We start from the raw sequence: 26048 nt of genomic DNA on the forward strand, positions 1-26048 counted from the left end.
TAGTTTCTATAACCCAGCACATTACACATGTCAATTCCCATGTCAGATTTGATTGGTTTAATTAACTATAGCTGATCCTTACATTTTTTAAGATAAATTTTGGTAGCCATGTTATTTATATTAAAAAAAAAAAAAAAAGGCTAGAAAATAGTACGTTGCTTTTAAGATTCAGAATTTCAGTAATGTTTTTGAGCATTTCTGCATTGAAAGTTGTTTGTTTATTCCAAATGAGCTTTTGAAATCAAACTAATTTTTATTGAAAAACCTTAAAGCCTAAAATCACAAAATAAAAGTTTATGTATTATATTTGTTTTTTGTATGTTTGTTTCTTGTATTTTGTTTCACAAGAAATTCCTCAGAATATTTACTTTTTCTCAGGTCGAACATCCTTGTTCCTATCCATATCTATAAAAAAATGCAGTTTACCCATCTGAACTATGCTTATCTGTACAAATTTTTACTATGTGCTTGCAAATACATGAAAAATCTGTCTCCCAAACTACCACCAGTAAAACAAATTTTCATGAACATCAAAACTTTATAATTCTGGTAAGTGTATATTGTCAATATCTGGTGTCTTCTCTTCATTAGACTAATACCAAGCACTTTTCATAGTATGTTGCTATTTTCCACTTTAACATCCATGAGCTAACCAACAGTAAGTGACCATGCAGTGGGCAAAGTCCCTGTTTTTCAGTCAACATCTGCTCCCTCTCCAGACACATCCCTAGGTGGCAGAGGTCTAGCTTCTGTAAAAGAAGCTAGATTCTTCTCATTAAATACGCTGGGCCAAAGCACTTCACAATACACAAGCCAAATTAAGCAGGCAAAATACTGTAGATGAGAAACGCTGAAGAAAACTGCAGGTGTGTGGTTACTGTTCTCCTGAGTATTTTCCTTTCTCTCTTACTCAGACCTGTTTCTGGCCTTGCAAAACTTGATGGCAAAATTGACACCGACCTCTATGGAAGCAGAAGAGAGTCCACAGTGTTTTATAGGAAGCAAACGTAATCTATATTTAGACTCTCCCATAAGTAACACTGTACACCATAAAGTTGTATAAGCATGCATGTAAAGCACCAAGGAACCTTAAAGCCTGAGCAACAGCTTGCAGGCAAAGCTCCAGCATGAACACTTAAAACATCCAGTGAAATCCTACTGTAAAATAAAATAAAATAAAATATTGCTATTTATTGTTACTGCCTACTACCCATAAAGCTCTTCACTGTGAAGAACAAGAGAAGTATGCTCATCTTCTTATTGCAGGGAGAATACTTAACGGGATAGATAAACAGAGTGAAAACTCCTGAAAGGTAACTAGAACAATTTATGTTCTTCTTCCTCTGGGAAAGCAACTGTTAGGCCAGCTGGTTCCTGTAGTTAAAATTGTTAAGTGTTGCTGGGAAGGAAGGCATGGGATGAATAAGCTGGGGAAAACTGTTCTAAATAGCTGGTTCATCGGCTGTCCATCACTCAGCCAGCACTGGGCTGCGCACCACGTTCTGCTCTATCAGTTGCTCCTGCAGCAGTGACTTACCTGCTTCCTTGTTTTCTTTGCCACATCACGTCGTGCTCCTCTGACTTGCTTTGTCAGGCACTGTCAGGGATGGACTCTAAACCACTCTGTGCCCCATGACCTGCTTCAGCAGCATGGTCTGTGCTCTGTGTGGTGGTTTTACACTACTGTCTACCTAAACCCGACCACACCACTCGCTCCTCCTCTTCAAAAGAACAGGGGGGAAATGCAATGAAAAAGGGTTCAAGGGTTAAAATAAGGTTAGGGAGATCGCTCACCAGTTACCATCATGGGCTAAACTGACACACCGTAGGGAGATTAATGGAATTAATTGCCTATTACTAATAGACTATAGCAGTGAGAAACTAAAAGCAAACTAAAAACACTTCTTCCCTCCCCCTCCCGTCCCCCAACCCTCTTCTACACCCTCCCCACGAGCGGTGCAGGAAAATGGGGAGTAGGGTCTTTGGTCAGTCCCTGATGCTTCATCCCCACTGCTCCTTCACAGTCACTCCCTGCCCCTTCCTCCAGTGGGGTCCCTCCCATGGGATGCTGTCCTTCCTGAACTGAACCTGCGGGGGCTGCCCACAAGCAGCAGCTCTTCAAGAACTGCTCCCACATGGCTCCATACCATGGGGTCCATCCATCCCTCAGGAGCAAACTTCTCCAGCATGGGTCCTCCACGGGCAGCAGCTCCCCACAGACCCCTGCTCCTGCCTGGGCTCCTCTCCACGGGCTGCAGCTCCGGCCCGGGGCCTGCTCCTGTGGAGGCTCTCCATAGGCTGCAGCCTCCTCCAGGCCACATTCATCTGCTCCACCAGGGGTTCCTCCATGGGCTGCAGCATGGAGATCTGCTCCATGTGGGACCCATGGGCTGCAGGAGGACAGCCTGCTCCACCTCTCCACAGGCCTCAAGCGTACTTCTGCTATGGTACCTAGAGCACCTCTTGCCCTCCTTCTACATTGACCTGGGTGTCTGCAGGGCTGCTGCTCCTGTCTCCCAGATGCTGTGGTACAGCAGGTGTTTTTTTTCCTTTCTTAAATCTGCTCTCACAACCAACATCGCTCAATTGCTCTGGCCAGAAGCCATCCCTTTTGGAGGCAGGTGGAACTAGCTCTGACCTGACATGGGGCAGCTGCTGGGCTCTGCTCACAGATGCCACCTCTGCAGCCCTCCTGCTACCAAAACGCTGCTACCTTAATCACAGAGCACCTCGATGTCCTTCTTGTCTTAATCCCAATACACTCTGCTGAGTGATCCTTCCTGTCTGCTTGTGCTTTGCATCACACTGTCCCTTGTCCTGCTAATCATTCCTTATTCCTCTCCCTGCTCCATTTCTTACAGAAACAGAAATAAATTCAATTTCAAAGAATATGCACATACTGTTTTTGACCCTTGTGAAGAATTTTAGTTTGAAAAAGAGCCTTAATATGTGTATCTTTCTCCGTTAAGAAGGGACACAGGACAGTGAATGTGCATTTTCTTAACTGTTTTTTTTCTTTGTTTGTGTGTGTGTTCATACCCAACTGATGTAACATAGCTAGAACAATACCTTTTACAGTCATTTGTCATTCACTTTTTTTTTTTTTCTGTTGGCTAAGCTGTTTACTGGCTGAGCAGTAAGTGAGCACTCTCATTTTTTGCTAAGTTTCCATCTCAAGTATGCTGTGCCACCAGCCTTGTGTCTGGTGCAAGTGTGATTACCATCAGGTTTATGGTATCAGAGAAACAAATTCCTACTGAGCATGATCCAAATTTACTTAGTTCCTGGACTAAGAACATGTTAGATGTTATCTCCACAGTGTACAAGAGGAGTCATAATTATGTTTCCCAACAAACCATAGTGTTCAGAAAACACTATTTTGGAGCCTTCTTAAATGGCCAACCCCTGTCTCAAACACCAGTAACATGACAGTGCCTCAAAGGCAGACTTGAACCAGCTTACTCATAATTTGCTCTGTTCAGATATGGATAGCTAGGTGTTTAGGATTGTATGTGTCCCAAATATTCCCCAATTTCAATCCCTTTTTTCTTTCATTTTTTTCATCTTTATCTGATCATGCCCCACCATTAAGCAGTGGAACACAAGGTAAGTTTTGAAAAAATTAAAAAAGATAGTTATGATAAGGCTTATGTTAACTAGCAATCATTAAAAGAACACCTATGACATATATAGCTCATATCCCATCTAAAATCAAAGAGTTCATTTAAGCAAAATTGATAGTTAAATTGGTGTTGAGTTTTAATATGACAAGTAATATACTATAGAAGTTAACAAACCTGTAGTGAAAGACCGTAACTACAGCCTGGAAAGTGCAGTTTAATAATGAGTGCGTAGTCTATGTTCTGTCTAGTTGTGGGAGATTTGCCGGGGAAAAAAATAAATAAATAAAAATATCGATCTTCCTTCTTTTATTCTAATGGGAGCACTGTAAAGCAAGCTACATAAGGATAATTGAGTTTGCTGCATATTAAGAGACAAATCTTTGTGGCTAATATACTAAAACACAATGATCAAAAGTATTTTACTCCATTTTTGGTCTAAAAATTCTCACTACATGTATTTGTTTTTTGACAGCATATTTTAACTGTCACTCGATATTGTTAGTAAAAATACAAAGGCTACATATGACCAACAGACAAATGTTTTCTCTTTCAGCTGTAAAATAAATAGGTCTGTCTTTCTTTTGTGTGTCTTTTAAGATAATTAAAATAGTAGGAGGCATTTATCTGGCTCTAATGTTCATGGTTGTATGCATTATTGCTAATTAATAGCATTAAGTGTGTGAGCAGTAAAATTGCTCCTCCAGTGCGAAGTAAACAGAACTCTAAAATCACTAAATCAGGGAATTGAACACATCCAAGCAGAATGCAAATAACAAGTAGAAGCTGTTGTTTTTCTGTTGTGAAGTGTTATTGTGTAAAACAGATTTTTGAGTACTAGGGATACAAGTTTGTAGGACTATATTCCAGTGTAATGGCCTCAGTGGCTTAGTTAGCATGCTACATTGGTAGGAAGAAAGCAGTCTGAGCTGTCTTCAGGGAGGTGGAACTGGCTAAAATGATCCCAAGTGGATTAGATAAGGAGCTACCAAAATCAGACATCAAAATGCAAGGCAGCAGCTGAGATCTGTACTCAGCAATTTTAAAAAAATGGAGTCACAACCACTAGCTGTAAAATATATTCATAGAAATAGACATTTTACAGCAATAAAAAGGGGACAAATTGAGAAAAGTTAATGCTATACCAAACCAATCCATCAAATTGAATATAATTCATTATTGAAGATTATCTTCAACTTCAGTCAAACTTGCTGTTTTTCATATCTTAGATTTACACAAATATATCTTAGCAATATCCTCAGTTTTCATATCCATAATGCACGTTTAAGTTTGTGGCTTCTGAGTATGAGAAAATAAAAATCAAGGGTCTTAGACAGCTAGGCCTCTCCTTTCCTCAAACTACAAGAACACAGAACAAGAAGTTCTGTGTTATCCTCTGAAAATCTGGTACTGTCTATAAGAGAGCTCTAAACAATACTCCATTCGGAATTTTTGGTACTTTTGATATTAAATTTCAGCAATATTAGCTCAAACAAACTGTGACTGCTGTGACAGATTAAGGCTATCAAAGAATTGGTGATAAAAAATCATAGCCCAGCAAAGTTTAACATACTTTCTTTGTGATGTTTCATTGAGAGCATTGCTTTTAAAATTAATTGGGAGTTCTGAGATGTGTTGCAGCCCAGATATACGTATAAAAATTGCCTAATTTGAAACCTAGCTAAAATTTTATATTTTTGACTTTCTATTTCTTTTTTTAATTCTCTTTTTGAATTTCTATTTCTTTTTTGACTTTTATTTCTAAAAGATTTTACTATCTCTACCTCAAGAACCCCAGTTAGAATACTTTAACAAATATTATCAAAGCTATGTACTTCAAGTGGCTCATCAGCTTCTATCGTTGAAGTCATCAGAATAACTTTTAAGAGCCAGCCTGTGCATATTAAGAATCAGCTAAATCACAGAGTATAAAAGGCTTCAAACCCAATGCCAGATTTAATCATCCAAACAACCAGCTCCTTCCAGAGAACTTAAACTTAGCAGCAATGTAGCCAAGGCTCTGTCTCTTAAGGACACGTTGACTTTTGAATTCTGGAACAATATATTCTCAACTTAAGACACCAAATGCACCTTTTATTTCTTGTTAATTATATATTTATTTGTAAGAACAACTTTCCCACAAAGACTATACGGCTTGGATTGTATTTATTGCTCAGCAGGAACATTTCTTGTCTCTCATAAAGCACTGTTTAAGTGCACAAACAAATTTCTGTGGCTTTCCCTGCGGACTGATGTCTATTACATAGCAACATCTGCTAAGGAATATGCTGTGGAGCTATCGTCATATTTTTTCCTCTCTTTCTGGGGATGAATTTGTCCACTTCAGGGAAATGCATCCAACATCTTCACAATTGCTGGCTGTTATACTCACAATAAACATTCGAAAATGTCATGTTACAAACAGGCAACTGACAGGTATTTTGTACAATTCCCTGACTAACATAAGAGAAATGCAGACAGTACTGAATATAAATTCTCTATTATTTGTAAGTACAGAACTGAACAGGAACGACCCTAGAGCAGAATTCTTAAAAGTTCTAGTCCTGCTAAATGCAAATTTAGAAGCCTAATGTATTAGCAACTTGAAAGAAAGTATTTAGTAGCTAGCAACTGTCATTACCTTGCAAAATGTGGAAAACCATATTTAAGACAAATAAAATAAAATAAAATAAAATAAAATAAAATAAAATAAAATAAAATAAAATAAAATAAAATAAAATAAAATAAAATAAAATAAAATAAAATATCAGTGGAGTTAAACTGATTTGTCTCTTTGTCTTGTGTTTTGCTTATTGAACAGCCCTCAGCACAGGAACTTTAGTAAAGGCCACCTTTTCATTTTCACCTTAAGCCTGATATTGCATTCATTGAATGTTTAGTATAGGATTACTCCTCCGAGCTCAGCTCCTTTCTCCCGTGCGCCAGTTGTGCAATTGTAGTGTCCTCAGGGGAGCTTTTTGTGGTATATACACATTAATGGGAGCAAAGAGAGACCTGATTTCAGAGTGCTTGCTATTAGAAGACAGATTTGTTTGTAATTGCTTTCCTACTTCAAATAAACACTTCTCTCCACTACTGAGAATTCAATGTAGACAGGAAAATGACCATTAGGATGGGTTTGGCATCACAATAAACATTTCAGAATTTTGGAACTTTCTGTCGTCTACAGAACTACCAAAATGGTTAAATGAGCTTGCATGTATAATGGGAGTGCTACTTGTTTTACTGCAATATCTACTACCTGAATTAATGCACTAATGAATTTGCATTCATATATGCCTTGTTTAGCAGCCCATCCACTTTATCGTCAATAAAAGAAGGCAGAAGATATGAGCTACAATATTCATATATAAAAACATATTTTGTATTTTCAGTTAACACCTTAACACTTTTTAAAGCAGGGAGTAATGAAAAATAACTGCCAACAGTCAAAGCACCATATCCAACAACTGTCATTTTTTTCCTAAATATGTTGCATATTTAGAACTTATATCTTTAAGGGAACATTGATCTCTACCTTATCTGACCACAGCCCACCATCTCAATAGATGTTTAAGAAACAATTAATATTCCAAGTGCCAGCTATCTAAAGACCAAAATCTAGTCTGTGAATTAGCAAGACAGTTCAGCTTCCCTGTAGCTGCTAATAAAGTATTCTTGACTGAGATGACTTACTCAACCCAAGCAGGTCAAAACTAAAAGAGTTTAGTGTCTACTTACACCACAAAATTCTGAAAAAAAATACGGTCTATGAGGTCAATGGAGTTTAACTGGAAAGCAGAAAACAGTAAAGAGGGTGAACAATGATATGGCAGTCATTGACTTGTAGTCCATTCAGTCCAGTCCAGTCGTTGACTTGTAATCGCACTATAGTCCGATTTCAATTTTATGAAAATAACAATTGAACAAATTATGAAAGCAAGTAAAACTAATACTTGCAGGGGAAAAAACAAACAAACAAACAAACAAAACATGCAAAAGAGGATGAGCAGAATTAAATTACATTGATTTAAGCTGTGATCTTTCTTTGAGGTAACTGTTTTGTTCTTCTTCTTCTTTTTAAACAAAAGAAATTAAATTAATCTCTCCTGTCAAAAGTAAACCATGGTTAAAAAAAAAAAAAAAACAAAAAAACAAAAAAAACTTTTTAAATGGAAAATTGTACAGACTACTGTAAAAGTCATGAAACAGTTATGAAATTAGCTTAAAAGAAGACTGCAAGTTCTACTAAAAGCAGAATTTTCCTGGTTTAGAATGTTTAGAAGATGCAACACCCAATATTGACAAGTCCCACTGATTATGCACTGAATTCCTAAGATTTAGGTAGAAACTTTCAAATGAAAGAAGGTGAATCTAAAGCACTGTACTTTGCAGGAAAAAAAAATTGTGATAATACAAAACCTTCCTTGATAAAGCCTTTCAAAGACAGCGAGAAATAGTTTTTGCAGCATGAACACCTTGTATGTACCTACTAAATCTGAAAAAAAAAAAAAAGAAAAAATACAAACCTAGCAATAAAAAGATAAGAAATCAATCAAAGTAAACATAATCCTAATCTGAGAATAGTATTTATACCTGTGAAAAGAGACAAACTCAAATATATAGACCAAATGCTGACTTACGATGGGAGATAAAGGCAAAATCTGGTAGCATAGAAAAGCAGAATCAACTATAAAAATATATTTCTATTTATAATTGAAAAAGAAAGAGTAGAAAAATTAATTTGCCTTCATTTCTGAAGCAACAAAACAGCTTCATTCCTTTCCAGAAAAAATGGAACAAAAAATGGATGATATTTTTCTACAGTACATCATTGTTAGAGCCAAACTGAAATGCAATCAATGGAAGTTAAAAAAAATGGAAGCCCCAAACCATGTCATTTTACCATTGCCACCTTCAGTAACAGCAGTAAACCACTTCAGGGTTGCATAAAGGTCAATAATTTAGGACTATTTACAGCATAGGAACATTCTGCTCATGTACATCTTTACTCCAGCCATATTCCCTTTCCCAGGTGCTGACAGATAAAGGAGATTTTTGTGTTTAAATATTGGCTTTGAACTATCAAAACAGAATTGATTTGAAAGTGATGTTGTTCTGTCATCAGTTCAGTTTTGTGCCTGGCCAGATTCAAGAGGCAGTTTAGAACACAATAATAGGACCTTGTCTTCCTGCATATGAAAACAATTAACTCACTTTGAAGATTAAATAGAGCTATACCACCTTCAGGAAGTCCTTGGAAGGAATTATGACTTCAGCAGTTATTATTTCTTCAAGAATTACTATATATAAACTGCCCTTGCCTATATGGCACATTCCCGCCCAGATATTATTTTCCCTGTTGACAGCATGTCTCACTGTCCCACCTGAGGAAGTTAACGTCCTAACATACATGTATACACGTACAACAAATTGTGTAGTAAAAAAGTGCATAAAGCTGTGCTGAATACTATTTAAACAAGAAAAATATAATTCAAAACAAAAACAACAAAATGTAAATACTTCAATTGATCAGTCTTTCTTTTATGGATTTTTTTAACATATTCATGTTCAAAATGTAATAATAAAGAGATGATAACTAAAATTCTAAAATGTCATCACTGAAGAAAATTAAGTACTGCAGCACTGTAGCACGCTATTAATTTAGAGACTTTATAATTTATAATTGTGTAGGACAAAGATCAAAAAGAAAAAATCCTAATAACTATAAAACAAGCAACAACAGCTAACAACGACAAAAAATAACAAGTCAAAGTATGCTTCTGAAAGCTAAATAGTTCCAGCGAACCACTAAAAATAAAACTATGAAGAAATGGTGTCAGTTTGCAGCCAAGGTAAACAATGAAAGTCGCATTAGATGATCAGCCAGAAACTGACAGTGCTACTCACACTGAGGAGATAGCAATGTTATCCTTCAGCTGATTAAGGAATTCTTTGCATACAAGTTTATGCAAAAGCTATTATATTTCACTGCACCATATGGCAGTAAGAGTATAACATATGGAAATCCAGCCAGGCAAAGAGAAACATTAAAGAAGGAATGGGAAGTGTATGGTGGCACTGTGAATACCTGCATGTGTGGAGTGATTTTGAGTGGCTTGCTGTCCATGCCAACCAATACACAGGCAGGTCAGCACTGCTCTCAGAATTGATGGATTTTTTTGTACGTCTGTCAAGTCATAGTTTCTTGTGGCACTCGGGCAATTCATTATCACTGCTCTGAAGATGCTGATGGAATGCTGTTTGATTGGGATTTTCCCCTATCCCATCTTTTCTCTCTTTTTCAGCCCTCAAAGTGAATCAGTTAGATATTTTCCAGGTCTTTATTGCTCAATCACTATTCCAATAAAACTGATTTTATTTACAAATTACACTTTCAAGTATTGAAGTCTCCACCAAACCCATATATTGGATCCACAAACAAAGACTGCCCTTTGAATACCTGTGAATATGAATTTTATTGCAGAAAATGGCAGAATTTACATTAATAGTATTAAGGAAGTTTACTAATATATTGAATACAATATGTATTTGAGTTCAGTTCTTGCATCTATACTTACTGACCTGGGACTTCATACAGATGGGAAAAAAAAGCAGTTAATAGACCCCTGTATAAGATTAAAGTTCTTCTGTGGTGCAACATTCTCTGTTGATGGCATTGCAATGAATAAATATGTTATTCATATTACAATAGCTTTGAAAAATCAGAAGTCCATCCACAGCCAACAAAGCTTCAGTTTGTGCTGAAGGATTTAATCATGTGCATTCATGTGGAGGATGAAAGAAAACTGACATAACATATAAGCATAGTGTCAGTGATGTCAAAATGAATATATTTTCTCATTTCTCATATTGCTCAAATTTCTTTAAGTACAGTTCTAACAAGAAAAAGAGAAACTGAAGGAATTAGGAAATAAGGAAAAATTATATTGAGAAAGAACAAGTTAAACAGATTGAACACAGAAAATATTGTCATAATCAGATGATCTATATCATAATAAATCAAGAAAATGCTGTACCAGACTGATTTTGGCACTGAAAATTACGCCCCTGATTCATTCAAATATGTAAACATTTCAGCAGCTTCACAGAAATCATTCCATGACATATGATAAAATAGAGAATCTTGGGTATAAGAAAGAGGGTAGGAAGGAGGGAAGGGAGGAAGAGATTGAAGGACTGTGGGAGAGGAGAGATGAGGGAGGGAAGGAGAGAAGCAGATAGCTATGTATGCATCATTGGTCCTGATAAATACTCCTTTTAGGTTTGACTTCTTTAGTAGCAGAACATGTGTGTGGAACGAATCTTGACCAGATCTTTTAGTCATGAAACTATTCATAGGTGGCACAATTTATATTTTTCCCATGGAAGATTTACAAGAACAAGATTTCAAAGCCTATTTCAACAGCCTAACCTATTCATTTTTACAGTTTGGAGATTAGCCAGTTCCTAAAATTGAACACTATATGCAGGGATTACCTCACCCATCTTGACAAGCAGCCAGCACTGTTGGTAAGGAGCCACTTTATGACTGCAAAATATTTTTAAGATGGGAAAGGAGAGTAACTTGAAATCTGAAACAAACAATTTCTTTTCCATAACATCTGTGGTTCAAAAGGAGAAATTAATTGTTGTTGCCAGGTTCATTTTAAATAAATAAGGAAAAAAAAATCCAGGATTTCTCGTGATTTCTATAAATTTCTGGTTTTCTATAAGCATTCAAATCCTTTTCCAGGATGTACACACAGCAGATATTGGTGTGACCCCGTAGTATACATGTCATTGTATACTCATGTAGCAAAGCTCACTTTGCAAAAAGGAAGCAATAGCATTGATAGCAAGGACTTCACCATACCTCAATTGTGAAATAAGAGTTGAGGATTCATAACAGCTTTTTACTGCCCCCTCTTAAGACTGTTCACTTTTCATTTATGTTGGTGTACAAATTTATTAGATCAAAATTAGTCCAGTTATGTCAACACAGACTACAGTTACACTTCCCATGTCCATAAAAGAGTTTGAGCATCTGACTGACAAATATTAATAAATAAATAAATAGTAATTGGCAAATGGGAATAACTGAGACAGCTACAGCCCAAGAGAATGTTTATCTACTCTCAGATCTCTGAAAGGATGCAATAGAGTCTGGAGGTAGCCTGAACAGAGTGATTGCTCCTGGCTTTCTGAAGCTGGTGTGTCAGCTTCGCCTGGCTGGGTTCTGGCCAACCATCTGTCAACAGAGCTTGCCTTGTTTAGCCTAGCAAAACAAAAGCTGAGAGGGAATACAGTCACTCTATAAACACTTTGGGGATAAACAAGAGAGAGGAATAAGAGCTATTTAATCTAAAGAACAATTTTGGCATAAAAAAAAAATACAAACAAACTGGGCATGAATAAATTTTGGTTAGAATTTAGAAACCCTCTCAGAGAAGCACAGTTCCAGAATTGCCTTTCTATGGCTGTAAAGGGAGTCCAACAACTTCAGGATTTTTTAAATTGCAGATTACTCCATTTATGAAGAAAATTTAATAACATTATCTCCAAAGCCAAAGTGCAATGCAGGGACTTCTTTCTGGGTCATTCCTTCAGTAACATTGGTTACAAATGCATGCTTATCAAAAAAGATGCTTATTTGTACCATCATCGTTGCCATCCAATCATTACTTCAACTCATACTGTAACAAAACACTTGACGTTGCAAAGCCATATGAATATTAGTTTCATAAGACTTTTAACTGGATATATTTCTAAGCATACAGCTTTTGATTTTGCATAATCTATTTGTTTTAGCATAAATTGTAGGGAGTAGATGAAGCAAAATTAAAATAAGCTTGGCTGCAAGAATGAACAGGGTCAGGTAAGTGTATTCCAGTTCTCTTCACACAATGAGTGAATTCCGGTATTCCAGTTCTCTTCACACAATTAGTGATGCTGTCACAAGAAAATGAATACCACTTTTAATGCACATCTTGTGGAGTTTCTCTGTCATATGAAGAATATTTGCAGCGTGATGCAAAATAATGACTATGAGGGACTGAAGGGAAGATGTACATTCCATTACATTTCTAGGTAAATCCTAACACAGCTATGTGAAACCTTGATCTAACTCAGTAGGAAAATCCATGCTTGCATAAATCTGCAATTAAGGCAGAACTCCAGCATTCTCTTCACAAGATTTTTCAGCAAGACTTCTACAAGACTCACATTACAGAGTTGAATGGATCTATCAGTTTACTGCTGTAGCAGTGGTGTTGCTGTTCTGAGGATTTAACAAGGATTTGAGATTATTTTATCTTTTTGTTTCATCATTTTTTAATATAGTTGGACTCGATCATCTTAGAGGTCTTTTCCAACCTAACTGATTCAATGATTCTACAATTCTATATTGATTTATTGTATTTGTACTATTTGTATGATATCTGTATCCCTGTTGCCTTTTGTACTTCTCCAGACCTTTCTCTTGATGTTAAGAAAGAAGCTCAGAACACAGGCAACTGCACATAAATCACTGCACAAAAAAAAAAAATAAAAATCACAGGATGAGACCAACACATCAGCATAACAGATTATGTTGTTAGTTCAGCACTCATGCCCTTTTTCACCAGAAATATTTTGTCATAATATTAATTTAGTTTAATTAATTTATGTCCATATTTTACTTTCACTGTGTATGATTTGTTGTATTTCTCTAACAAAAATGCATAAGTACCAGTTGCAGTTGTACCAATACAGTTATTGCTAGCTGTTACTGTTATTGTAATACATTAACTCTGAAATTTATTTTCTGAATTTGTCCTATCCAATTCTGCTTTTCTGTGTTTATTACAAAGTAGAATGACTGACACTGAATCAGATATATTAATAATTTATATTAACAGTGGATGACTAAAATAGATTAACTATAGTAACATTACTTTAATGTAAAGCTTCTGATCAAAACTTACTATCCTATTATTTCCAGGGCATGACAGAGTTATTATATATATTATATACACAACCATGTGTATATATAAATCCAAGTACATATGCAGATTATATTCGTATTAATGTAAGGTTGAGAACATAACACTCTTGATGCTAAGAAATGCAATCAATAGCCAAAATGGCCAAGGAATAAAACACTCATATCAAGTTATTCCATTTGATAACCTGTGTCATTTAGTCCTACTCATCTTACCTTCATTCATACATTGAATTCAGAACAGCTTAGGTGAACCAAAATAGCTGTTTAGAAAAGTCTTCTACTATACCCACACTTATACTACAACATCCCAAGTATGCTAAAGAAGAAAAAAAAATAAACCAAAGGAAAACCATATTTACTTTTTTTAGGGATAATTAAATAGGAACATTTAAAGAGTCATTTTAAACTAGCTATTTTCATACTTCTCACCAAAAAAATCATTTTCCTTAATAGTTAGGACTTCAAGCAGCATGCATTAAAACCAAACCATATTCCCTGAAGTAATATAAAATGCTCTTCACACACCGGATGTTTGTCATCTTGCAATAAAACATGGACATTATTGGGTAGACTGTAATTTCTACTTCAAGTTAGCAACTTCCTCCAGAAGATACTCTGGGTGTAAAAGAAAATAATAACAGATGAAGACCTAAATCTTACCTGTTCTTGGCATTGAGCTAGAAAAAGAGAGAAGGATATTTTAGAATTTGTGATATATGTCTGAACCAGTTTGAAGAGTTGGGGTGCTATGATGCATCCAGAGAAGATATGTTTGTATCCAGAAAAGGGCTGAGAAAGTCAGATATACATAATTAACGTATTTGTGGTAAGTGTCTGTAAGCTTTCACATAGAAATCATCTTCATGTGGGAAATTCTTTCATATATCTTTTTTGTTGATGTTTTTTTGTTTTGTTTTGTTTTGTTTTGTTTTGTTTTGTTTTTGTTTTTTGTTGTTTATGCAATCTGGAAGTATGGAAGAACAGCCGCTTTCAAATAATTAAAAAACAAACAATGTTCTTTGTTTATTTAACCACTGCCTTATACTTGTTCTCTATAATCACGTTCTGATCCTGAAAATAATTTTTTCATAGAGAAACCTTGCAAATGATTGGATTTCTTCTCTTGCTTTACTTACTGTGAGAGTCTTCCTCCTGAATCGTCCTGTAATGTAAGATTTCATGTCCATATAAATGACTAGATGTTAGGAGGAAATTGTTCACTGTAAGGGTGGTGAGGCACTGGAACAAGTTGCCAAGAGAAGTTGTTGATGCCCCATCCTTGGAGGTGTTCAAGGCCAGCCTGGATGGAGCCTTGCCCAACCTGATTTTGTGGGTGGTATCCTTACCTATGGCAGGGGTGTTGGAGTTAAATGATCTTTAAGATCCCTTCCAACCCAAGCCATTCTATAATTCTATGGTTATATGCTATAACACTATTCTTAAAAGAGACAGCACATACCAGTTAAGTATTGGTGCAGACCACATTCTATGTAGAGATGCTTACCCTGGTAAGCATTTGCTGAGCCAGACTTATCTCTTAATGGAAATCTGCTATAGGTTTTCAGAATTTAAGCTTCAGCCAATATTTCCTTTTAGTTATCAAATCCAATATGTAGAAAAGTTTTCATCTGCTGTAGGACTACCAATCACTTTTTCAGATGGCAGTCAAAAGTTACATTGCTGGCACCAGTAAGATTCCAGGTAGAAAAAAAAAAGATGAATTAGCGTTTCACCAAAACGACTCTTAGATATGAGTAACTCAATGCAACATGACTGTTTCTCAACCAGCTTAAAATGTCTGCTGCTTAACTTCATCAGTGAGACATAAAAACATTTTAATTAAACACTGTGAATCTCATTGAAGCTGAAAGAGTTGGAAGCTCACCAAAAGTTGGAAGTTCACCAATAACTTCCTACTTGAACACAAGTGACCTTGAATTTACCTTTGGGTTTCCATTTGGAAATATGAGGGAAATCACTTTTTGTTCTATTTTTTAACACAGCTATTTGAACACAATATTAAAATTTAAAATATTGGATAGAAAACAGGTGCTTAATGTATCTAAAGGTGCTGTGTGAAGTCAGTTGAAAACTTCTGACATTTCAAAGTGACTGATGAAAAGGTCAACATAATTTTAGCACTGCCATGTGAATCCCAGTTTCACCTAACTGTGGATCTTACAAAAATGCTCTCATTTTCCTGTGGTGGTGACATACTGCTGACAGCCCAAATTTTGAAAAACAGTCTCACTGTTAACGAATGCTATTTTTTTTTTTTTGCTTGCACAGTCATTACAGATTTAAAAAATAATTAATAATAATAATAAACACATTATGCTACCTAAAATGTAGTAAAAGGTCTTAATGTTTTATCCAGAAGTTCAGCGTTACAAAATAATCTGGACACATGTGCGTCTCACTACAGATATTTACCAACCACATTGCCAAGGCCCTGTGGGCACCACCAGCCCAGTGTCCTTGGCTCCCCAACCTGCCCCATGCCCAGGACACCCTGTAACCCTGAGGGCCAGCAGTCTCTGCCCCAGCCAGGCCACAGCAGGGCAGGGTTACAGCTTCCAGCCCTGAGCTGCTGGGCCATGGGCTGCACCCAGCTGGGCCCACCCAGAAGTCCAGAGCTCCAGCTGGGCTTGGCCTGCTAGAGCCTGTGGCCTGGCAACCTGTATGGGCCACCGGTGCTTTATGACCTGTGCCCTTGGTTGGGCCTGGCCACCAGCTATTGGTCAGCCCCATGACTTGCTTGGGTTCTGTGGAGCTGAGCCCTGGATTTGAGTCCCTGCCTGGCTGGCACAAGGACTCCTTGGCTCTCTGCTCCCTCAGAGAGCAGCCCTCCTCAGAGAGCAGCCCTGCCTCTATCTGCTCCCTGTCAGCTATGTGTTATACGTAGCCAAAGCTGTACAGGAGAATCTTGAAAATGTACTGCTTGGCAGCCCTTACTTTCTAAACAGAGAGGATATTTTATATGGTCATTAAATAGTTAAGGCAGTTTTCATTCTACATTCAGTTTAATCCATATGTACAAGCTACATACACAAGAAACTGGAAGGGACAAATGCCGTTGCTCAGCAACAAGGAACTGGCAAAAGCTCAAATACTCCACATTTTCAGCAGACAATGGCCCTCTGAGCTCAGCAATCAATAGCATTTGATGCAAAGGAAATGCCCAGTTTATCACACTTGCCATCTAATAACACCTCAAGTGTATTTGTGGCCGACATACATAAAAACATATCTGAACTCCAGCTGTTTGAATAATGTATTGAAAATTTCACCCTTTTTTTGCTTGAAAGCCAGTTACAACAAATGAGTTTGTTATTTGTAGGTATTCAGTGAATAATTTATGGAAACAAATGTCAATCTATAGGTTATTCAAGAGAACCAGTTTAACCATTCACTAGCCAGGCTGTGCTGAACAGTTTTTTATGAGAGATCATTCAAGTCTCTCATAAAAATAAAACCTGAATTATGTCTCCTCCATCTTTCTTTCAACAGCCTCTTCTTCTGTGGTTCTTTATAAATCACCTTCTTTTACACCTACACAACATTAAGTCCTACATTTTGTTTCTTATGCTGCAACCATTCTTTTTGTTTTTCTCCATTCCCCTTGGGGCTTTTTCCTTCAAGTTCTTTCTTGGCATCTCCATAATTTCACCTCTCCCATTAGGGAAAGTTAATATCTGCTCAGAAGGAGAATGGTCTGTTATCCCACTGCCATATATATTCAGGAATTTGCTCCTTTGATGCAGTGAGTTTTCTACTTGTCAGCCATCAGAGACAGGCATGACCCCATGGCAGAAGTGGAGCTGGGAGCGGCTGGCCTATAGGGAGGACAGCAGGCAGCAGGGCCAGAGGAGAGAAGCACAGAATCACACAGAATCACAGAATGGTTGGGGATGGAAGAGACCTCCAGAGATTATCTAGTCCAACTCCTCTGCTCAGGCAGCGTCACCTAGAGAATGTTACAGAGGATTGCATCCAGGTGGGTTTTGAATATCTCCAAAGAAGGAGACTCCACAACGTCTCTGGGCAACCTGTTCCAGTGCTCTGTCACCCGAACCATAAAGGTTCTTCCTTATACAGCAATGAAACATCCTGTGGTTCAATTTATACCCATTATCCCTTGTCCTATCAGTGGCCACCACTGAGAAGAGTTTGGCCTTATTGTCTTTACATTGTCCCCTGAGGTATTTATAGAGATTGATAACATCCTCTCCCAATCTCCTCTTCTCTAGGCCAAACAGGCGCAGCTCACTTAGTCTCTCCTCATAAGACAGATCCCGTAATAATCTCCGTGGCCCTTTGCTGGACTCTCTCTAGAAATTGTACATCCCTCTTGTGCTGGGGAGCCCAGAACTGCACACAATATTCCAGGTGTGACCTCATCAGAGCTGAGTAGAGAAGGAGGATCACCTCGTTTGACCTGCTGTCTGCGTTCCTCCTGATACAAGCTAGGATCCCATTGGCTTTCTTGGCCACAAGGGCATAAAACTGGTTCATGGTTACCTTGTTGTCTACCATGACCCCCAAGTTGCTGTCTACAGAGCTACTCTCCAACAGGTCAGCCCCCAACCTGTACTGGTGCCTGTGGTTGTTCCTCCCTAGTTGCAGGACCCTGCACTTGCCCTTGTTGAAAAACCATGAGGTTCCTCTCCACCAACTCTCCAGCCTGTCCAGGTCTCTCAGAATGGCTGCATGTGCCTTTGGTGTGTCAGCCACTCCACCAAGCTTTGTATCATCCACATACTTGCTGAGGGTGCACTCTGAAAGAGAAAAGATGCTGCTGCCAGCGCCAGGATACAGCACAGAAACACACCTTACAGAATTTGCTTCCTGGTGTCAAATAACTGTGGTGATGAGAACTTCATTACAGAATGGGATTTCTTGCACTTCATTTTAGTAATAAAAACTTAGACATCATTAACTTTATGCTGGTCATCCAGATATCACCACAGTCAATAGCCGGAGAGAGGGAGAGGCATTGCTAACATAAACAAATACTATCTCTCCTGTCTTTGACACCTACCTGACAGTGGTAGATGTCTGGCCCAGTGTCTGAATATACTTATTCTACTAATGGGATACAGAGGGATCCTAAACAATTAACTTAAACTAGGTGCCTAACTTCAAGAAATTCAGTTTGATGAGAGTAATCCTCTCCAATATTCAAAATTACACTAACAGTCCACAGGGTTTAATTAATTTTACTTCATATCACACAGTTGTACTTGAACTAGAGCATGCATTTTAGAAAAAAAAAATAATCTTGAATTCAAAATGTTAATTAGTGATGAATCAGAATTGCAGTTATTGAAAAAGATATTAGATACAGGACTCAGAAGTAATTGTTTTCAGGGGTCCTTGTGGAAACTTGCAATAATGGAGAATGAGCTTCTGTGAAAATGTTCCAGTGGTTAAACATAGCTCCCTCATCTTATCTGAGATAAGCTGAGATTTCTGAGGTATGCTTATGTTTAGATGTATCAGTACCAATTTAATTTCACCCCAGAACAGAGGAGGAAGTTATGTCAACAAAAAAAAAAAAAAAAAAAAAAAAAAAAAAAAAAAAAATAGAAGGTTGACTTCTTGTGGGAATTATGTTAACTTTGTGTATAGAAAGGTCCTAACAAACATAAATGATAAAAGAGAGAGAAAGAGAGAAGGAAGGAAGGAAGGAAGGAAGGAAGGAAGGAAGGAAGGAAGGAAGGAAGGAAGGAAGGAAGGAAGGAAGGAAGGAAGGGAGGGAGGAAGGGAGGGAGGGAGGAAGGAAGGAAGGAAGGGAGGGAGGAAGGGAGGGAGGGAGGGAAAGAGAGAAAGAGAGAGAAAGAAAGAGAGAAAGAGAGAAAGAGAGAAAGAGAGAGAGAGAGAGAAAGAGAGAAAGAGAGAGAGAGAGAGAGAGAGAGAAAGAAAGAAAGAAAAAGAAAGAAAGAAAGAAAGAAAGAAAGAAAGAGAAAGAAAGAAAGAAAGAAAGAAAGAAAGAAAGAAAGAAAGAAAGAAAGAAAGAAAGAAAGAAAGAAAGAAAGAAAGAAAGAAAGAAAGAAAGAAAGAAAGAAAGAAAGAAAGAGAAAAGACACCTCATTCCTTTATTTATTGAATAAAATAAAATTTCCAAGCGGTTCTACTTTTGATCATTAAGGTATCATCGATGCTAGTGATATTATTATCTTGTTGAAAGGAATTATATATGGTCATAAATCAAGCAGGTTTCAGTCTGTGGATCAGCAGACTGCATAAGGTAAAAGAATATCTTAAATTTTGCTGCCTTCACAAATTTTCCGGAAAGTGAAAATTGTATGCAGAATGTAACCTAAGGTAACACTTCTAAAGTCTTCATTGTTCCTAAGGGTAAGCAAATGTCTTAATTCCTTAACATTTCTTCAAACATTCTTATGCAAGGCTCATGAATTTTCTGTTTTCTTTCACTGGAACAAGACTATATCTGTCCTGGAAAACGTAGTTGTTTCCTACTTGTGTCTTGAGATTTTGATCCTGTATCACTGAAAATATAACTTCAAGGAGTTAGGTCAAAAGAAACAGCTGTAAAAATAATCCTTTGAGGCTATTTTTATTTGTTTTCTATAACATGTGCCTTTATGGGATTTTAAAGTCATATTTTCTTGTTTTTATCTGCAGCTAAAAAGACAGGGTGCTTATTAAAGAAAACACAGGAAAAAAAACTGCAGCTGAAACTTTTACTTAACGACACAAATCCAGGAGATAGATCTTAAAGAATGAACGTTCTTTAAGCAAAACAATATGATTAAACCAGATTTGGCAAAGGTGTGATTTAGGGAAAGCACTCAAACATGTCCTTCAAGTAATCCTGGCTTTAGGTTTCAATGACAAGAAGTTAAAGTTAAGCATGATGTGAATCAGAATGAACAAGTCTGAATAAAGTCAAAGTGAAGTCAAAGGAGAAACTGAAAAAGTAAAATCCTGACTTTGCTGAAAGCAATACAAAACTCTTATTAATTGATTTATTGTCCATGCTTGGTATATTTTTCATTAATTTCTATATAATCTAATATTTTTCTAAAGAAAGAACAAAATGTTTTTTATTTTCACTTTTCTGTTCCTATATTTTATCTGCTAATACTACTTTTAGTATTTTCATATGAAATTCTATTCTCATGGAAAGTGTGAGAATATCTTTTAATGGATTTTAATTTATGGAAGTTATTTTTAAGATTCATAAATTGAAAAGGCATTTTATTGTATTGTTTTAGATACTCATTTTTGTGGTCATCATCAATTTAGTGCCTGAGCAACTCACAAGCTATAGGGTTTTTCTGGCAATATCCTTGTGAACAAGGAAAGCAGTGAAATAAAACAGTGAAATAAAACAGTAATTTCATCACTTAACAGTGCAAAATTGAAGAAGGAGAAAAATAAGGATCATATTCGATAAAGATTTAGGGACATTGCTTTAGGCAGACATCATGTTAAGGACTGCGATATTAATCCTTTCATGTCTGAAAATGAAAAACAAAAGTTTGACTTAAGCACCTTGACTGCTTACAGAGGTACTGGGACAGGTCAGACACCCCAGATGGACAGTGCAAACTGCCACTCATCAGACACCTCCCCAGACTGATCCCTAGACAGAAGGTGTGGGCCCTAACACAGCAAGCAGAAAACAAAGAGGTGCCGTGTGGTCAGAGATCTCCTCTCAGAAATGCTTCTGCCATTTGTTCAAGGTTGTGTTAGTTTTGTTTTTAAGGAAAAGTGCAATCAGTCATAGGAGGAGAGTAATAAAATCTTTGATTACTCTTTCACATGGGAACAGCCAAACTGCTGATCATCATACTCCTGTTGTCCATTCACTAGTAAGATAAGTTCATTGCTGCAGAGCGCACAGCTTCAACAGAAAAACTGGAGAGTATTTTCACCAAGCCTCTAACTAAAGAGTTAGAGAAGGTAGCTTTGCTTAAATTTGAATCACCTTAGATGGAGGAGAATAGAATTTGATTATATATTAGGAAGAAATTCTTTACTCAGAGGGTGTTGAGGCACTGGCAAGGCTGCCCAGAGAAGCTGTGGATGCCTCATCCCCGGAGGTGTTCAAGGCCAGCCTGGATGGGGCCTTGGCCAACCTGATCTAGTGGGTGGTATCCCTGTCCATGGCAGGGAGGTGTAATTGAGTGTTCTTTAAGTACCCTTCCAACCCAAACCATTCCATGATTCCATGTTTCTAAGATGTTAGCTGTACATCCAGTGCTCTAAGCGTTTGTTGACTATATAGAAAGGGATATTACATGCCTGATAACTGCCTTTTAGAAAAGGCAGAGCCCATCATAACTGGTTTCTAGCTACTACTAACTGTATCTGTTTGTGCAGTAGTGAAAACACATAACATCAAATTTGTCAAAAGAGATTGTTGAAAAAACTGTCACTATTAACTTCAGACAGCCACTACTTATGTCTGGACTACTAGTCTTTGTCTTTCTTCCTTTCTTTCAAGTTTTTGAGCTGGAGGAATCTATTTAAATAGCTTAGCATTATCGCAGAAGGTCCACAGATAAGACCTAGAGCCTTTAAGATTATTAAAATAACATTTGTAAGAAACGAGATTTTCCTGGTAGTCTTGAAAAGATGTCTGTGAGGGCTGGGACTGGTTTTGGTTGAAGGAAATAGAATTGAAATGCCCAATATTTACCTGCAAAGTTTCTTGTGACCAGCTAAAGAGAATATCTACTTTTCAGATCGACAGGAAAAAATAAACCAAAGTTTGGATTTGCATTGATGCCCAACAAACACCTGTATATTTCCAGTAAAAACTACTTCCAATTTGGTCCTGATGGTACATATACCCTCTTAATATAGAGGTTGATTTAGATGATTACCACAGTAAAATGGCCATGTTAGTCACCTGTGGGACTACTAAAATACAAGATTCTTTTTTGGAAGCTGGTTATGGATTTGAGATAATGGCTATAAATTGGGTAGACCAATTGACTTGCTGACTTTTTGCTAGGCTGTTCCCATGAGACAGCACTTTTAAATAAAATACATGCTAGATTTTGTTCAGGTGATTTGTGTTGTATGAGACAGTGCACAGCTTTGTTTTGGAAGAGTTTTGTACACTAACCTTAGGGAAACAACATTTGAAGAAGGTATAGGCCTAGAATAACTGTCAGTTAATCTTCAGAAAGAGATTAATTCCCACAGGTGGAAGTTTCCAAAGATATGAAGAACAATAATGTGTATCACTTGGATCACTTTATTGGTAAATTTTGACTACCTTTGCTGGAATTAGAATTTGTTTTACACTTCTGTGAGATATTGATAAATAAGCATTAGGATGCTCCAGTTATGTACTCTTCAACAAAACTCTATATTTTTCCATTCTTTGATCTCAAGTTTTAAAAATAATTATCTATGTTAAGGAACAGTAACAACTCCAAGAGTTATAGCAGAACTAGGGGAGGCATCATCAGCTTCTTTCATTCCATTTTTCATAACTTTAGTTTCCATGACAACAAAGGAGGCAATTCCACAAAGCCAGTAGCTCATTATTTGAGACAGTTTGCAGTTTTCTCTGGAGAAGTGAGACACTTTTTTAAGTCTCTTGTAAGAAATTCATAATTCAATGGATGAAATCTGAAGCAAAAATAATTAAAGTGAAGCCCCCCTTTGGAAACAGGGTATATTTTGTGAAGAACACTTACTGAGCCTTATATTGGTTCTTTCTCCACTCCCAATTCACTGACTTATATTACTAATATTCCTTCTGTTGGTTTTCTGTGACAAAATCTGACATCGTTCGAACTCTCACTAAGAAAGAAATACTTGTAAGGTCAGAAAGATGTTTTATTTATTTATTTATTTGTCCAAAACACACAGCTTCCATCAGTTCCCCATTTAGTGACTAAAAGTACTGTTGATCTTAGTCATGTTGAGTAGTCACTAAGATATGGAACACAACCCTTTAAAAGGACAACTTGCTATTATTAAGCAAGGTCCCAACTTCAGCTAAGAATTGCTTTATAAGAAGGCCGAAATCAAGTTTGTTATAAAAATACAAAGAGTAAAACAAGGTTTCTTTGTGAATGACCTGGTTCTATCACTGAAAATATCCTCTTAGGAAGGGTATTACTGAAGTGAAGAATACAGCATATCTTCCATAATATTTTTTTCAGTAGTTCTCTAAATGCTTAGAATGTAGGTAAGGCGAGAGAAAATTTAAACCAAACTGAATATTGGAATAAGGAACAAGAAGGATTTCTTCATATTATCACCATTTAAAATGCAATACAACAATACCTGAATATCCAATTTCAGGATTTGGATCCAAAAAAAATCCTTCCATATGTTTTAAAAGGTCCCTCTAGCAGTGATCTTGTCACAATCAGATCTTGCATAAAATTATTACATTCTTCACAGTCTTCACGTCTTTACTGAACAGTCTTTTTTATGGAATGAAGATAGCATTATTTTGAAAACTTCACGAATGCTGAAAGCCTGGCACCACTGTTGAGCCAAAAATGTTTTTCTTACATTATTGGTTAGCACAGAACAAATTGCATTACCTAGTTTAGAATAAACCAGGTAAACCAGAAGTTCAGGTCTGTTAAATATGAATTCATCCAGAGCTTGTGCTTCCTGACCTCACATGAGATTCTTGGATCTTGGAGGTTTTAACTAGATATCCAAAAACAATTCCAAATCTTCTCCAATAGAGAGAGAGATTTTAATGTATCATTTAGTGGCACATTAAAGTCTTTAAATTTAAAAAGTGCTTAGCAAAGAGAAATGGCCCATACGGTGGCAGTAGGGTCTTAAGTAAAGTGGAGGGATGTATGAGGGCGCTGACTCTTCCCATTCTTCATCAAAAAATACATGATGTTTCCCTGCTAGCAATCCCAGGCGTTCCAGGCTAATGTCTAATGTGATGAAGGACTCCTACACTGTATTCATCTCTTTCTCCTTTGACTTCATTCATTACCCTCATCATGTGAATACCCATAAATAAATTTTTCCACCTGGAACTGACTGTCCCTACTCCAGTGGAACTAAAATGGCCTCTCCTTAAAAAATGATGCCTACTCTATTAGGGTAAAATGTTGTTAATGAAACCACTACATTTAACAAAGACTAATCTAAATAGATCTATCTGGAAAGATTTATATTCAAAAGATATAACTAAGGTCTGACACAGACCTTTTTACAGCCTTTACTCTATTTTCCTTCCTTCTTGAATGTGATTTGGAATTACTTGTTTTTCGGCCCTGGATTGCTTATGACTTGACTTTAGCATCCAGACCCCAGCTATGAGGAGGATAGCCCAATAGTAAAATCTGCTTTTCAATTTGTATTCCACACATCTTGAGATTCCAGGAATTACTTCTAGGCAGCAGGAAAAATGTGACATGAAGAAAATAGGGCCATGGATTGTTTTGCAGCAGTCTGTGGGTCTCTGTTGTTGTTGTTGTTTTGCTTTGTTTCATTTTGTTTTCTAAACTGTTCTATGCTATCACTGGAAAAATTTGTGCAGTCCACAACTTGATACAAGAAAATACTCCACGCATAATACAATGGTATGCTGCAGTAGAATTTTAATAAATAAATACTGATGACATCAGAGGATATGAAAAACTAAACATATTACTTTAAGTGAACTTATGCTTCATTTTACAATAGCATGAAATCCACCGGTAAATTTAAACCCATAAAGTAGTATAATTAGTAACTTACATGAGTATTGAGTGTCCCCTGTAGAAGTTTGCACTTCATTTTCAAAACCAAGTTTTGTAAATATTTTATTGACCTAGTGGTTGAATGCAAAGACACACATGTTTACTTGGACTATAAATTTATTAACAGTGCTTTGAAATGATTCTTTAGCTTTCTTTCAAGAAAATATGGTTTGCAATGTGCATAGGAAATCTGGAATAATGATTTTATAGGATCATAGAATCATTTAGATTGAAAAAGATACATAACATCATCAAGTCCAACCACCAACTAAAGTCCACCACTAAATCATGTCCCTATGTGCCACATCCACATGTGTAAAATACCTCTAGGGATGGTGACTTGAATTCCCTGGGCAGCCTGTTCCAATGACTAACCACCCTTTCCATGAAGAAATTCCTCCCGACATCTAATCTAAACCTCCCCCAGTGCAACTTGAGGCCATTTCCTTGTGTTATACCACTTGTCATGTGAGAAAAGAAACTGGCACCCTCCTCGCTGCAACCTTCTTTCAGGCAGTTTTAGGGAGTGATGAGGTCTCCCCTCATCCTCCATTTTGCCAGATGAAACAGATCCAGTTCCCTCAGTGGTTTCTCGTATGTGTTGTTTTCTATTTCTGATCAAATTGTACCTTTTTATTTCTGTAAAGAATTGATACAAGAAAATTTCATTAATCTGCCTCTAAAGTGATCTGAAAACATCAAAACTAGGAAAGCTGCTGAAATTTGCTTTCT

This window comes from Anas acuta, chromosome 1 (genome assembly GCF_963932015.1).
Source record: "Anas acuta chromosome 1, bAnaAcu1.1, whole genome shotgun sequence".
NCBI lineage: Eukaryota > Metazoa > Chordata > Aves > Anseriformes > Anatidae > Anas > Anas acuta.